This window comes from Ptiloglossa arizonensis, chromosome 11 (genome assembly GCF_051014685.1).
Source record: "Ptiloglossa arizonensis isolate GNS036 chromosome 11, iyPtiAriz1_principal, whole genome shotgun sequence".
Lineage (NCBI taxonomy): Eukaryota > Metazoa > Arthropoda > Insecta > Hymenoptera > Colletidae > Ptiloglossa > Ptiloglossa arizonensis.
In genome coordinates, this window is record NC_135058.1 from 9,509,069 (window position 1) to 9,523,543 (window position 14,475).

At 39.6% G+C, this 14,475-nt stretch overlaps 1 protein-coding gene across 2 annotated transcripts in view; it reads left to right on the forward strand.

Annotated features, from left to right (window-relative positions):
• The window catches only part of LOC143152708 (ecdysone-induced protein 78C-like), a 172,516-nt gene that overhangs the window by 77,910 nt on the left and 80,131 nt on the right, over positions 1-14,475 (forward strand). The window lies entirely within an intron of this gene.

Consider the following 14,475-nt stretch of genomic DNA (forward strand, 5'->3'; position numbering starts at 1 on the left):
TACAATTGTGTCTGGTGCACCGCGGTGTACATAAAAGGTATCCTCCATCGAGATCTTCGCATTCCTAGCAATACCACGGATTCCAGCTTTTCCGTTAATGAGAATAATTAGCGGCCGGGGTCGTTGCACTTGCGTATACGGCTTAAGGTCGTGCTAAACTCTCCATTGAATCGAACGTGGGACTCGGCGTGCTTTCAGTTTCCGGGATCTTTCAGATTAAACTAACGCAACTCGTGTTGGTCCATGCGCAGAACCTCGTGTCCTTTAATTACCATCATTCGTTATTCTTCTTTCTGCTTTCTAAATGAAACTTTATCGCGGAACTTTTCAACAAGCGGCGAGCACTGCTTCCATTTTCCACCGCGTAAGATTAATCGATCGAAGTTTTCGAAAGTTGGCTACGAATTAATCATTATTAACAACCTCGCGGTACCACGTTGACTTTTCTAACGATTACTGCGGCTCGTGGACGACTCGATACGAAATCGAACGAGGTTTTCGTACCGGGTAAATTCGTGGTTCGACGAAATTGTTTTTGGTATTTTTAATCTCGATTTTAAAATAGTACTAGTTCGGATACTTTTTCACGCTCACGAACGAACGATCGTCTTGCACGTAAAGGGAACGTTTTAACAAAGTCGATGAACATTTAACGAATTAAGTATTTCTAATTCGAGCGACTCCAGTTTCAAGAGTTGACTTTAGGTGAGATTTTTAAATTGGAGTCTGTATCGCAGCTCCATTTATCAGGGATCAGTTTGCGTTACGCGTTATCAGATACTTTCGAAAGGCTATTTTCGAATAAAAGTAACACCTTCGTTAAAAATTTCTTATTGACCTTTTCATTCGAAATACAGTTGGGAATGTTTAATTTCTTATTGATCCTTTTATTAGAAATAAAGTTAAGTATATTTAGTTTCTTATCGACTTTTTTACTCGAAATAAAGTTAGGTGTATTTAATTTCTTATCGACCTTTTTATTCGAAATAAAGTTGGGAATATTTAATTTCTTATTGACGTTTTTATTTGGGATATAGTTAGGAGTGTTTCATTTATTGTTGGAATTATTAAACTTTCGAAATTCTACACTCCCTTCCAACGATATTAGGACACCAGTTCGTTTCGTGTATAATTTAATTATCGACCCTGTTGGTAAATATATATATATTGATATACCTATTGCATTTGGCTCTCTGCATTAACCACAGAATCAAATAAGTACCGGATAGAAAACTCAATAAACAACGAGGAAAAAATTCAAATGTATTGCACACAGGTCAAATCTTTAACATAGAATATATATAAATTTAATATAATTTATTTTATCAACGAAGTAAAACCCTTACTACTCACTACGCGTTAAAAAATTACAAATTTTACGCTTGAAAGTGTCACTCGAGCCACAAAACTTAGAACAATTATATTTACATAGTGTCGCGAATCATTTCCATATTTTACGATAATTTCCCGATGATTTGTCAAGTTTGCTGCATTCTTCCAATACTCTTCAAAGAAAAGTATTCACCGAGAAATCGGAAACGGTATTCGTCCATAAAACGCGAACAAGTTTGGCAAATTCAAAGCATCGAAGTTTCCAAGTTCGCGTACAGTTCCCCCCGTATATTTATCATCGTAAAGAAAACACTTTGTATTTCCTCGGTAAATTATTCCGGTCTATAAACCACGATACCCGTGGAACGTTTGTTTCTTTTCCATAACCCTTTTCCCATTTTTCCTCTCCATTAGGACTTCCAGGAGAACAATAAATTACCCATGGTTTTTTATCGATCTTAAAGGATGTTGAGATTCCAGCATTCCTTTCGCGGTGTTCGCATGCTTCGGTTCTTTTTCTTATACTATAAATGGAGACCAACGCAGAAAGAAATCGCCGAGAGCGATTCCTGTCAGAATATGCATAAGCCCGAGGAAATTGATCCGGCGAGCGCAACTCGTGCCGACACCAGAGGTCGTTTAATTGGCAGGTCGGCAATTAGGCGATTAATTAAGCGCGATTAAGGCGTAACAGGAGGAACGAACGGTAGACTCTTCTTGCGTAATAATGTTGGTGGCAGTGAACCTGAAGTCTCGAGGCACTTCGTTTCTCACGTCTCGCCGCGAGAAGAGCCGCGTACACGCGGAAAAAACATCGGGCACCGAGCGTACGCGCGGACAATCGTCCCCTTTTGCGCGAACATTTGTAATTCTTTGAACGTAAACAAAAAAGAAGAAGAAAAAAAGAAAAAAGAAGGAAGAAAAAAAGAAACGAAGCCAAGTATTATCGCGCAGGGTACTCGAGAGACGCGAAGCTGAGAGGGTCAGCGTGTCTCGTGACCCCCTCGTTTCGGAGAATATCCGGTACTTGAACATTTATAACGTAGTAATTGGTGCTCGATGTTTTCTTACGCGAGCGGGAATAATGTCTCGTGGTTGTTATTCATCGAACGTGAATTTTCCAGTTAGAATGAAACGAAGATATGAAATTCAGAGGGTGAAAAGTCGAGCTTGATCGTGACGTTGTTTGCGAAGCTCGCGATAAATGTGAAAAAGAAGAGAATAGTTATAGATTGTTTGTTTTTATGTGGAAACGAAGATTATGTTTCTAGGCTGTGATTGTGTCGATAATCTTAAAAAGAGAGGAACGAGTATGAAATTTAGTGTCGAAGATCTTTTTTAAGCTGTTTGTTTGCGAAGCTCACGATAAATGTGAAAAGTAGTTATGGATGATTTGTTTCTACGTGGAACCGAGAATTACGTTTCGAGATTGCGATCGTGAGCTTTCAATTTTGAAATAAGAGAAACAAATATGGAATTTAGAGGGTGAAAATCTTTTTTAAGCTCGACGTTATCTGCGAAGCTTACGATAAATGTGAAAAGTAGTTATGGATGATTTGTTTTTACGTGGAAACGAAAATTACGTTTCGAGATTGCGATCGTGAGCTTTCAATTTTGAAATAAGAGAAACAAATATGGAATTTAGAGGGTGAAAATCTTTTTTAAGCTTGACGTTGTCTGCGAAGCTTACGATAAATGTGAAAAGTAGTTATCGATGATTTGTTTCTACGTGGAACCGAGAATTACGTTTCGAGGCTGTGATCGTGAAGTTTCAATCTTAAAATGAAAAAAAATGAAATTTAAGGGTTGGAAATCTTTCTTAACCTTAATTTTGCCTCTAAAGCTTTGGATAAACGTAAAATATAACGATCGATGCGTGATTCGTTATTACGAGGAAACGAGAATATCGTTTCAAGGCTGTAATCACGAATCGTTGAAAAGTGAAATTTAGAGAATGAACATTTTTCTTAATTCTGATTCAGCCCTGAATGGTTAGGAAAAATGTGAACATTCAGCTCGTTTACGATACAGTAACAATAATAACAGTCTTTATTGCGTGTACACGTGAAAAGATACGATTGACACGATAATATCTGTAATTGCGTGAAAGCGAGGTGGAGCCGAAGCGCTGTTCCGAAACCTAACTTCGGACATAATTATTCCACTACCTATTTAAAAAATCTACCCAACGTATAATCACTATTACTACGTGGAATAATATTTTCAAACGATCGAACACGAAGTTTCCAGTGCGTTTAATAAAAACAGGTGCCAATTTGCCAACTAATAAATAGTACCCAATTTGTATCATAATTGTGAATGTTATTTTGCAAGGCTGTGAACACGAATTTGTATTTATCCCAGAGAAGTAAAATTTAACGAGACAATGTATTCCTTGCACGCTTCGTTCTTTAAACGTCGCAGTAAACAAACTGATACCATAAATTTGTAATATAATCGTCCATTGTCCCCATTGTAACTGATCCTTCGCAGATCTAGATACGTTAAATTAACGTACAATTCAAGCGAAAGAAACCCAACCGAACGAGCAATAAATACCGCTTATTCTACACTCGAGTGAAAATAAACCGAACAATCAACACTGTATATTAAATATTAAACACGTTTTCGAACCAAGCACGAATGTTACAAACTAAAAAGAAAACTCGTAATAATTAATCGCGTTACTAATTACGCGAACAATCGCGCGACGTTTGATCTCCATCGTGATTAAAAGCGATGCTTATAAATATTCCTTGACAAAAATAAAACATATATATATATATAAATAAAAACCTCGTTACGAAGCGTCTGTGAAATAATCTCCGAAGGCAATTCATTTGTATCGTTCGAGGAATTTTAATCCCGGCGACCCTCCCGGGAACAATACTTATGCAAATCGTTCGTATACGAATCTGGATACGTTTCCACCGTGGGGTGTTTTAATTCGATACGACGAAACTTGGGGGAGGATTGGCTCGTCGTCCACAAAGGGTTACGAGCAACGAAACGAAACAACGAGGGTGAATCCTCGTCTTTGCTTTTCCTCGGGATTCCGCTACCCGGTTCCCCTCGAATTTTCGCGTATATTTTCCTAATTCGTCATCGAATTAGGAACACACACCCTGTTATATGTACCATCGACGAAAACACCACGCTCTCGACGAATGATTCACAATTACGAGAACATCGTCGTGCCTTTTCCTTTCAACTGGATCTCTCGTTCACCGTCTCTCTTTCACCATTGCCCCGTGTTCGGTCCTCTTCGTTCCACGCGTTCCGGATTTGTTTCGCCTTCGGTTTCCGGACCAACCGGCCATTTTTTTGCATTCCTTTTCACGTCTGTGTGTATATGTATCTGTGTATGTATGTGTGTGTATTTTTTTTCCCCTCTCTGGCTTTTTATTCTTTATTTATTTTTTCCCCGAAGGTATTCCAACGTTCCCGCGCGAACTGCAACCGAGCTGGATTGTTCGAACGGTTGTTTACCGATCGAATGAGAATCGATTCGAGCGCATTGGCCCACATTTGGGTTTCAGTTCAAAGTCAATGGTGCCTGGACACGGGATCTCTGCAACGTTTCAAAGGCGTTCTCGTGTGGGTTTTTCTTTTATATTTTTTATTTGGTTCGCGTTTGGTTTCACGAGCGCAACGAAACTCTTAGGGTTGGTTCGCGGGTTGCGTAATTTCGTTATGAGATATTTATTATGTAATTTATTAAGACAGGGACCCGAGCAGACTTGCACTTATGCAACTCGTTGTACGATGCTTGATTCGCCGCGCGAATTACGCGCAGAAGTGCACCGGGACATTCTAACGCCCCGACGTGCCATTAGCGTTAATCCTGGGCTTTTTTTTTTATCGAGGTTACGAGCAACGGAGGTTTTTTCATAAAAATGCGGAACTCCTGGCTCGAGTTCCCTTTACACAGGGTGTCCCAATCGTCACCGGTCGATTTTATTTTTCGATGAAACTCGAACGGTTCGAGTAATCTTCTTATTTCTTTTTTCATTTAAAAGTACAAACTTGTACTTCTTCTTGTACACTTCGCCTGGTATTAATTTTGCGTATTAAAAAAGAAAGAAAATTGTGTAATTTAGGATTGGTATTCAGAGGTGCTGGTACGCTTCGCCAATGTTTACATATTCCAAATAGCTCTTTGAACATTTGTAAAACTATCTACCATGCTTCGTTTAACTTTTTCAATTTATAAATAAAAAAAAAAAATAATAATAATACTTCAAATAGGAAGAAAGTGATTTTCGATATTTTATTCTTGAAAAGAAACAATATTTACCAAGAGTACAATACCGAACAATTTATCGTAATTTGTTCAATCATTACTCTCGAGCTCCAGCGACACTTTGAAACTTTCGTTTAGCAATTTTTATATTTTCCACCGATGAGCGAAAATTCGTCTTGAAAAGTCGTTCTCGATATTTTTCGCTCGCGGGTATTCGTTCGCTTTCGTCCAACGTGCACTTCGATTTATTTACAAAATTTTCACGTGCAGATTCTGTTGTTTACTTTACGAATGTACGCCTGCCAGTTACACGAGCTTTGTCGCGATGTGAATCAAGGCACAAAATGGATAGATTGGCGCTATTCGGTACGCTGGATTTTTTTTTCCCCTCGCTTTGTCGGATCCCAGTTGCAGTTCCACTTTGCACGTATCGTTTCACAGTCGCTCACCCTTGGCATTGCATTGTCACGGTATCAACTTCCCTTACTCACTTTTCCACCTATTTTCCTCGTTATACTCGACGAATAGTCGAACGTTTCTGTAACTTCTCTTTTCCAATTCAACAAACAAAATAAATAAGAACTCCTATTCGTTCTGAAATTTATAAATTTCATCACGTTGTTCATTTGAAACGTATATAAGAAGCGTGTGTAATATTTATTCGTTGTTGGAGAAGAAAGATAAATCGTGAAAGTACTCGCAAAAAGAATATCGTTGCATAATAAAGTTCTAGAATGGATCTCCGCTAGTTCGTAAGCTAAGACAAAATATTATGACCGTTCAAGGCCACTGAAAGATTGAATCTTCACCCCCACTTCTTCCTCGTGAAGATACCCACGAAATGAAAAATATCGCACAATAATGTTCAAGAGTGGACCTTCGTTTATTCGTGATCCAAGTCGGTGTGAAATGTTTCGACCGTTCAAGGTCACTGAGCTCTTAACCCCCACTCCTCCTTTGTGAGAATACGAAAAGAAAAATTCTACAACAATGTTCTAAAATGGATCTCCAATTATTCATAGGTTTCAAGACACGAACAAATTTCACAAATACTCAAAACTATCAAACGATTAACCCCCACTCTACTTACGAAGAAAAAACGTTACATAAGAATGCTTCAGACTTGATCTTCGCTTATTCCCGAGTCAAGGCGCGACAAAATGTTTCGACCGTTCAAGGTCACCGAGTGATTAACCCCCACTCCTCTGTCCATACTCCATACTCTTCCTCCACCGTACATGGGACGACGAAGCACGAGAAATACTAAGCAATAGTAAACGAATTCCTTCTGCGAAGCTTCTCGTCTCGTAACGATTACAATTCGCGCGGTAAGAAAAACACACGCGCGCACATGTACACACACACACTTGCGGCGATGCACTCGGTGTAAATTGCACTTTGAGACTTTCGTCGTCGTGGTCGTCGTCAGCATCGCGGAGTGGTGAGTTTCCATCGAGTTTTCCCTTTGTTTCGTTACGACGCGTAATACACGCGCAATTAAAACACCGCGCTCGGAGCATCGTACGTTTTCAGCGATTTATTCTCCGCGCGCACAGACGCATGGCGGCGCGATTTGTCCCACGTGAGCCGATGCGTAAACGCGCGCGTACATAGAGTCGTTCTCTTTTCATTATCACCATCGTCATTCCAAGGAACACGAAACGAAACGTAATCATCGACAAGGTGTTATCACCGAGATAACGGTGTCGTAGATAATACGTATGTAGATAATACGTATGTGGATAATACGTATGTAGATAATACGTATGTGGATAATACGTATGTAGATAATACGTATGTAGATAATACGTATGTAGGTAATACGTATGTAGATAATACGTATGTAGCTAATACGTATGTAGATAATACGTATGTAGATAATACGTGTGTGGATAATACGTAGATCTCGCGTTAACAATTTCCTAATATTAATGTCGCGTATTTTGAAACGCAGAGCAGAAAAAGTGCATCGGCGGCTCGGATGGCTTAATTGGCACAGAAATTGCGGTTCACGGGGAACTTTCGCGAATTAACTCCCCCGAATGCTTAGGTTAGAGCTCTTGGCAAACGCTGTGCGCAGAAATCCAGTAATCAAGCTTTATAGAGCGTATTCGCTGAATGCACAAAGGCGTTTAACGCGCGTGCTGCGCTGACCGAGTGCATATAGGATGCATCGATAGGAACGAAAGGGTTCGGATGCGTTTAAGAGAATCCTTGCACTCCGGACGTTCGTTTATTGATCTTCGAAGATTATTTTCTTTGCAATGAACGGAACCCAAAGTGGTGTCGACTCGTAATATTTGTTAATCTCAATATTCGAAAATTTAATTTTGAATATTTGTTCCCAATTTTGGGGGTTAATCGGAATATTTAAAATTATTTCAAATGCTCGTGAAAGAATATGATCTGGGTTTCTTCGATTATCACACGTGTCGTGATTTTTTTAAACGGGATTTCTTTCCCGATCGGATTATTTAAAATAATTTTAAACGTAACCACGTACACACGTGTTTACACGTCTCGTGATTTTCTAAAAGAGGGAAGATCGCGAATCTTCGCTTTATCGATCGTGTACGTTTGAAATATGTCTATATACCAATCAATTATAAACGTGTCCAACTCCTGTGCACTATGACGTCGCATTTCATCACCTTCGCACCGTCAGATGTTCAACAAGCCATGATTAGATTAGTTTGTTGTAAGGAGTAACGGCATTCGCAAGAAAGGTTAACATCGCATTGAATCGTGATCATGTGCTATAACAATATTGCTCGAGGCTCTCGGATGAATCCTACTGGGAGAAATATAGCGAGATCGTAAAGACAGTAGGGGGTGAGAAACAGTAGCAAAAAACAAAATCGAATATTGTACACTTTTGATAGGTCTGACGTGTATCGTTTCGAATTTATTACTTTTGAAAGAGATATGGTACCTTTGTTCGTTGCACTAATGAATTTTGTCACAAAGACAGTAAGTATTTTATTTAAAAGAATAATTTTAATCTTTTCTTCTAAAAAAAACTATTGCTACCACATTTTGTACCTTCGAAGTAACTTTTGTAGCACACATTTCCTATTATATAAAATAACGAAGAGATTGAAATGATTTTTTTGTATTTGATTACCATGTAGTTTTCCAATAATACTTAAAGAATATTTTGAGTGGAAAAAATAAGTATTCGAGTAAAAAATCTTCCAAAGTTCACCTTGTACTCTTTAACAATACTTGGAGAATACTTTTAGTGGAAGATATAAGTATTCGAATAAAAAATTTTCCAAAGTTCACCTTGTATTTCTCCAATAATACTGGGAGAATACTTTTAGTGGAAAGAATAAGTATTCGAATAAAAAATCTTCCAAAGTGTGCAGCAATTGTTCTTTGTTTCGTTCTTAAGAAAGATTCAGGACCAAGAGTGTAAAATGTTAGATCAATAACAAGAAAAATGGATCTCGACGAGAGGTCTGCTACTAACGTTCATCGTACCCCATTCACCAGAGTCCAGATGTTTCGATGTTTCATTAAACTTCCAATCAGCTTAACGAAGGTCCCCGAATGCACCGATACCGATACGGTACTTGTCGTTCGTTGATTCATCGCCGATGCACCCAGTACCGACTTGATACGCCATGGAGTCATCTACGATGGTTAATCTTCATTAGTCACGTGTCAAAGGGACATCGTTCACCGGTGAACTCTCGAATAGCACTTCGAGATTCCGAGCCACGAAAGCACGGAAATCTAGCAAACGGTTCAATGAGTCACGTATCTGGCAAACTGTGTCTCGAAATAATAATTTCTACCTAGTAATTATCCAATTTGCTCTTCTTTTCGTGTTCGAAACGTTGCAAGATAAAGTTTCTCGCAAAACTGGGGACGATTTGTCCCAATCGTATCGAAATAATAATTTCTATCCACTAATCTTCCGATTTATTCTTCCACCTGTATTTAAAATATTGCATAACAAAATTTCACGCAAAACGGAAAACAATTCTTCCCAATTATGCCGAAATTATAAATTCTACTTCGCGATTATCCGATTTATTCTACTATCTGTATTTAAAATATTGCACAATAAAATTTCACGTAAAACGGAAAACAATTCGTCTTAATTATGTCGAAATTACAATTTCTACTTCGCGATTATCCGATTTATTCTTCTACCTGTATTTAAAATATTGCAGAACAAAATTTCACACAAAACGGAAAACAATTCGTCTTAATTATGCCGAAATTACAATTTCTACTTCGCGATTATCCGATTTATTCTTCCACCTGTATTTAAAATATTGCATAACAAAATTTCACACAAAACGGAAAACGATCCGTCCCAATTACGTCGAAATTATAATTTCTACCCCGTAATCAACCGATTTACTCTCCTCCGTGTGTTCCATGTGTTGCAAGATGAGTTTTCTCGCGAAACGGTTACGATCGTTTCCACTTGTATCTGGAAATGGTGATTTCCTCCGCTCGGCAATTATCCGATTTGCTCCTCGGCGAGTGTTTAAAATGTTGCAAAACGGTGTTTCTCGAAAAACGGTGCCGATTAGTACGAATCGTATCGATTCGCCACGGCGATCCCGAGCACGGTAACATCTCGAGACGAATTTCTATACGATTTCACCGCGGCTCGTTTCGTCGATCGTGCCGCGAGATTTCCAACTCTCTCGTGCTAGACGAGTAACACGGCGATCGATTTCTCATTAATGCATAAGCGAGCAGCCCGTGAACGTAAACACTCGCGAGATGAGAGTCACGATCGAGACGTGTTTCCAGCAGGTCCCGAACCCTCGAGGAAAACTTTCCACACCGCCTTGAAAAATGTTCGTACGCCTCTGCGCGAAAATATTTTTCGCGTTATCATCGTCGAGATCGCGGCGAGACGGTGAGCCGAAGAAAAAAAAGAGAGGAGAGTAGAGAGAGAGAGAGAGAGAGTGAGAAAAAAAGGAAAAAAAATTTTATTTCCTCTCCTCTTGCGGATTGACGTCAGGTTCGTTTGAAATATCGTGGGAGACGTGCTTTTTTTTTTTCTCTCTCTCTTCCACTCTTTGACGAGGAAACGCTTATGAAATCTCAAAGTGTCCCGCGCGCCGTGGCATGCATGCAAAAATATTTCTGCGTATTGTAACGGGAAGAAACAGACATGCAACTAATATCGGCGGACGTTGGGTAACTTTGAAAACAGAGTTGACACGATAGACGTACTTGCTAGCGTTTTCCACAAAACGTGAAACAACCAATGCGAATACGCGTAGACGTAAGATTGGTTCGATGGTTGCTCTTGAGAGTGAACTTCGTCCTAGATCGTATTTCTTACAATTGGAAACGTTCTATGATAAATTTTCTTTTTTCCCTGTTAAAACGTACACATAAATTCGATCGTATTCGTCTCGGGAATATTTCGAGAAACCCGATCGAAGATTAAAGGTTCGAATAACTTTCTAGACGAATCGAATGTCTAATCTCGTTTCTTGCAAATTACTTTGTAAAAATATTACTGTATTACGTAAAGTATGTTTAGCGCTTCTTGTATGTTTATTTACGTAAGAATCGTTCCGATACTTCCTCGGATCATTTTCTGGGAGAGTTCAATGCGAGACAGTTGGGTGGAATCAATTTTTTTCGAACAGTTCATTGTGTCAATTGCAGTTTAAACGTCAGTTACACGGGGCGTGACACCTAAATGGGTCTGTTTCACAAATTGACAGTATACCGGAAATATGTTCCATCGTGCGAGCATCGAGCAACGAGTATCGAAACGTACGAAAGCTTGCAAACGCAAGGTGCAACCACTTGCATACAGCTAAGTGGAGAACAGTGACACGGTGTATCTTAGAAGCAATCAATTTTCTCTTAAAGGTACGTATTATAGAAAGATCAATCATGCGGGTAAATTGCAAGTCGTATCGAGTCAGACATCTTAGTCAGGCATCGTCGGGTATGTGACTAAGCAAAAGTGACTGACTCGATACCGTCTACATTCTATTTACTCGTGATTTCACATTCTCCCGAACCCAGGTTTCTACCACCTTTCACCCTACAATACTTGTCACATGTCAAACTATTCCGCAAATGCATCCCAGCTGCATCCCGCGCACTGTAGACAAAGTAAACACGACGATAGCCTACCATCGGTGTTTGCGTTCCGATATGTGCGAGCAAACCCGATGCAGATGAGTGTTTAGCTATCTATTCAAAAGTCGGGTATCCAAATCCTGCCTATTATCGGACAATCTCGATCGCTAACTTGCCCAGGATGATTTTCATCGATACCTCGTAATCTCGAAACTTCATCCCACTCGTTCCGAATCGAATCCATTTTTAGAAAATTTAATCGTGTAATTTTTGCACGACTCTACACGACGTTTTCACACTTATCGTATACCAGCGTTCAAATCACTCCGTATCAATCTTCGAACTGTCTGTAATATTGGGAAAAATAATCGTACGTTAATATTCGTACAAATCGAAGCGAGACTTTGAATCTTAAATCACGAATTTAAAAACTAATTAATGTGTAACATGTAATTACACGTTTCACGTATAAAAGTTGCATATCCTAACAGTGTCCTCTCGTTGAATAACTAAATTGTAGCTCTCACAAAGATTTCCATCCTCGTGATTTCTGACTTTAATACCAGCTCGTTTCGAGCCTAATCCACCCGTTCAAAGATCCCCATCCGCGTACACCGACGAACGAAACTCTCGAGGACAGAGATGGAACACAAACGAACGCGCCCGTTCTCTTCCTCCTTCGTGAAAATTAAACCGATAATTACCGCCTAACGTGGCCAAAGCTGGTGTTCGAATCAATATATGCACACATCACTTCCTTCTCCATCCACCCTCCCGAAAGCTAATATTTACAAACCGTGCCACCTGCCTGGTTCGGTTGAACCCTTTGACAATTATTTGTGTTCGACGACAAGGTTGATTTTCGCAAACTTGGGAGGATCGTGGCGTCGCGACGTCGTCGTCGAAACGTGGATTTTATAATTCCACTTCCAGCCAGATCTCTACGCAACGGGACGACGTTTCCATGCTCGGTGAGATATATTCAAGCGCATTAGTGACATAATTTTCCCGGTGTATTTCTGTAACGCGCCACGGGGGGAAACGGACGGGTGAAGAAAGGGGAGGGTAAGTGAGAGTCTGGCGACGCCGGTCGTCTGGGGCCTCTCTCGCTTAGGCGAGTTTATCGACATCGTATTTCCGCGTTTTCGTTGCACAACACCTGTCCACTGCCCATATAATCCTCCCCCGGCCGCGCGCGCCTGTCTCGAAACTCGCGACGAAATCGAGTGTGGACGAGAATTCATCACACATCGAACGAACGGTGTGGAGGAGTTGTTGTTGTTGCCCTTCGTGGCAACGGGTTTCACGCGCCCCCTTTTTCCATCGATTCGTCATCCGTAACACCGTCACTGTACGTGCGATGATGTTTCGCGTCGTTGCGACGCCACGGTTCGTCGCGCGATGTGATGATCAACGTTCTTTCTTTTGTTTCTCGACGAACGTTTTCTGGATCATGGATTCCGAAATTCTGAGGTTTCTGGATTAGAGAGATTATTTTTATTCTTTGGGTACGAGAGAGACTACTCGTGTTGTATCTCGTCGAGGGCAGAGATCGGAGCGCTTGGGATCGATTCGAAGAGATTTATATGATTCGGAGTGGATGGAAATTTGGTACTTTTTACTTTGTTGATGAATAATGGATAGTAGAGATAATGGAGAGACGGATGGGGGTTTATTATAAGCATTGTGTGTTTCGATTACGTACAGTAGTTGAGAATTTTCAACTTTTGGAGGGAGAGTTGGAGAAGCGATTTTGGAAGATTCGATTTGTATTTTTTATGCCTGATGATATTTTCTACTTTGTTAATGAATAATGGACAGTAGAGATAATGGGAGGATAATCCATCTATATAGCATTGTGTGTCGATTAAGTACAGTAGTTGAGAATTTTCAACTTTTGGAGGAGTTGGAGAGAAGCAATTTTGGAAGATTCGGATTTGTGTATTTTTTATGTGTGATTATTTTCTACTTTGTCGATGAATAATGGCAGTAGAAATAATGAGAGATATTTTTATTATAGTATTGTGTGTCGATTAAGTGTACAATAGTTGAGAATTTTCACTTTTGGAGGAGTTGGAGAAGCAAATTTTGGAAGATTTTTAGCGGTCCTAAAAGTGTCGAAGGTGGAAAAAGGAGAAGGGAGAGCGTTTCATCCCGGGTCTGCTAAGTGGACTCATCAATAAGGCAATCTAGCAGGCCCTGCATTATACGCCGGGACATTGGGAGATCGGTAAGGGATCGTATATATACTAATCGGAGCAGGTACGGTAACTTGCGGGAAACGGTCGGTGGTCAGTTGCCCTCTGGTGGCAAGCGTGGGTAGCGCCGCCACAGATTCGATTTATATATTTTATGCGTGATATTTTCTACTTTGTCGCTGAATAATGACAGTAGCGATAATGAGAGATATTTATAATATTGTGTATCGATTAAGTACAATATTTAAGAATTTTCACATTTGTATTTTTCATACGTGATCTTTTCTACTTTGTTGTCGAACAACGATAGGAATATTGAAAGATATTTGTAACATAGTGTGTAGGTAAATTAAGAAGGGTATTTAAGAAAGCAATATCTACACAATTACCATTATTTTATACTTTGATCTTCAGAAGATTTCGGACGTATTTAATTTATGTTCTTTATTTCTAACATTTTCCGTATTTACATTCTTCTCTTTATTTCTGTATATTTTAGTGTAATTATTTTTCAGCGAACGAAATTCGACATCTTTTTCATTTCAATTATCCCTCGAGCAAAACAAATTGGACACTCCGAACGATAATAATGTCCTTATCGCGTTATAAGAAAGAGTACAAGTACCT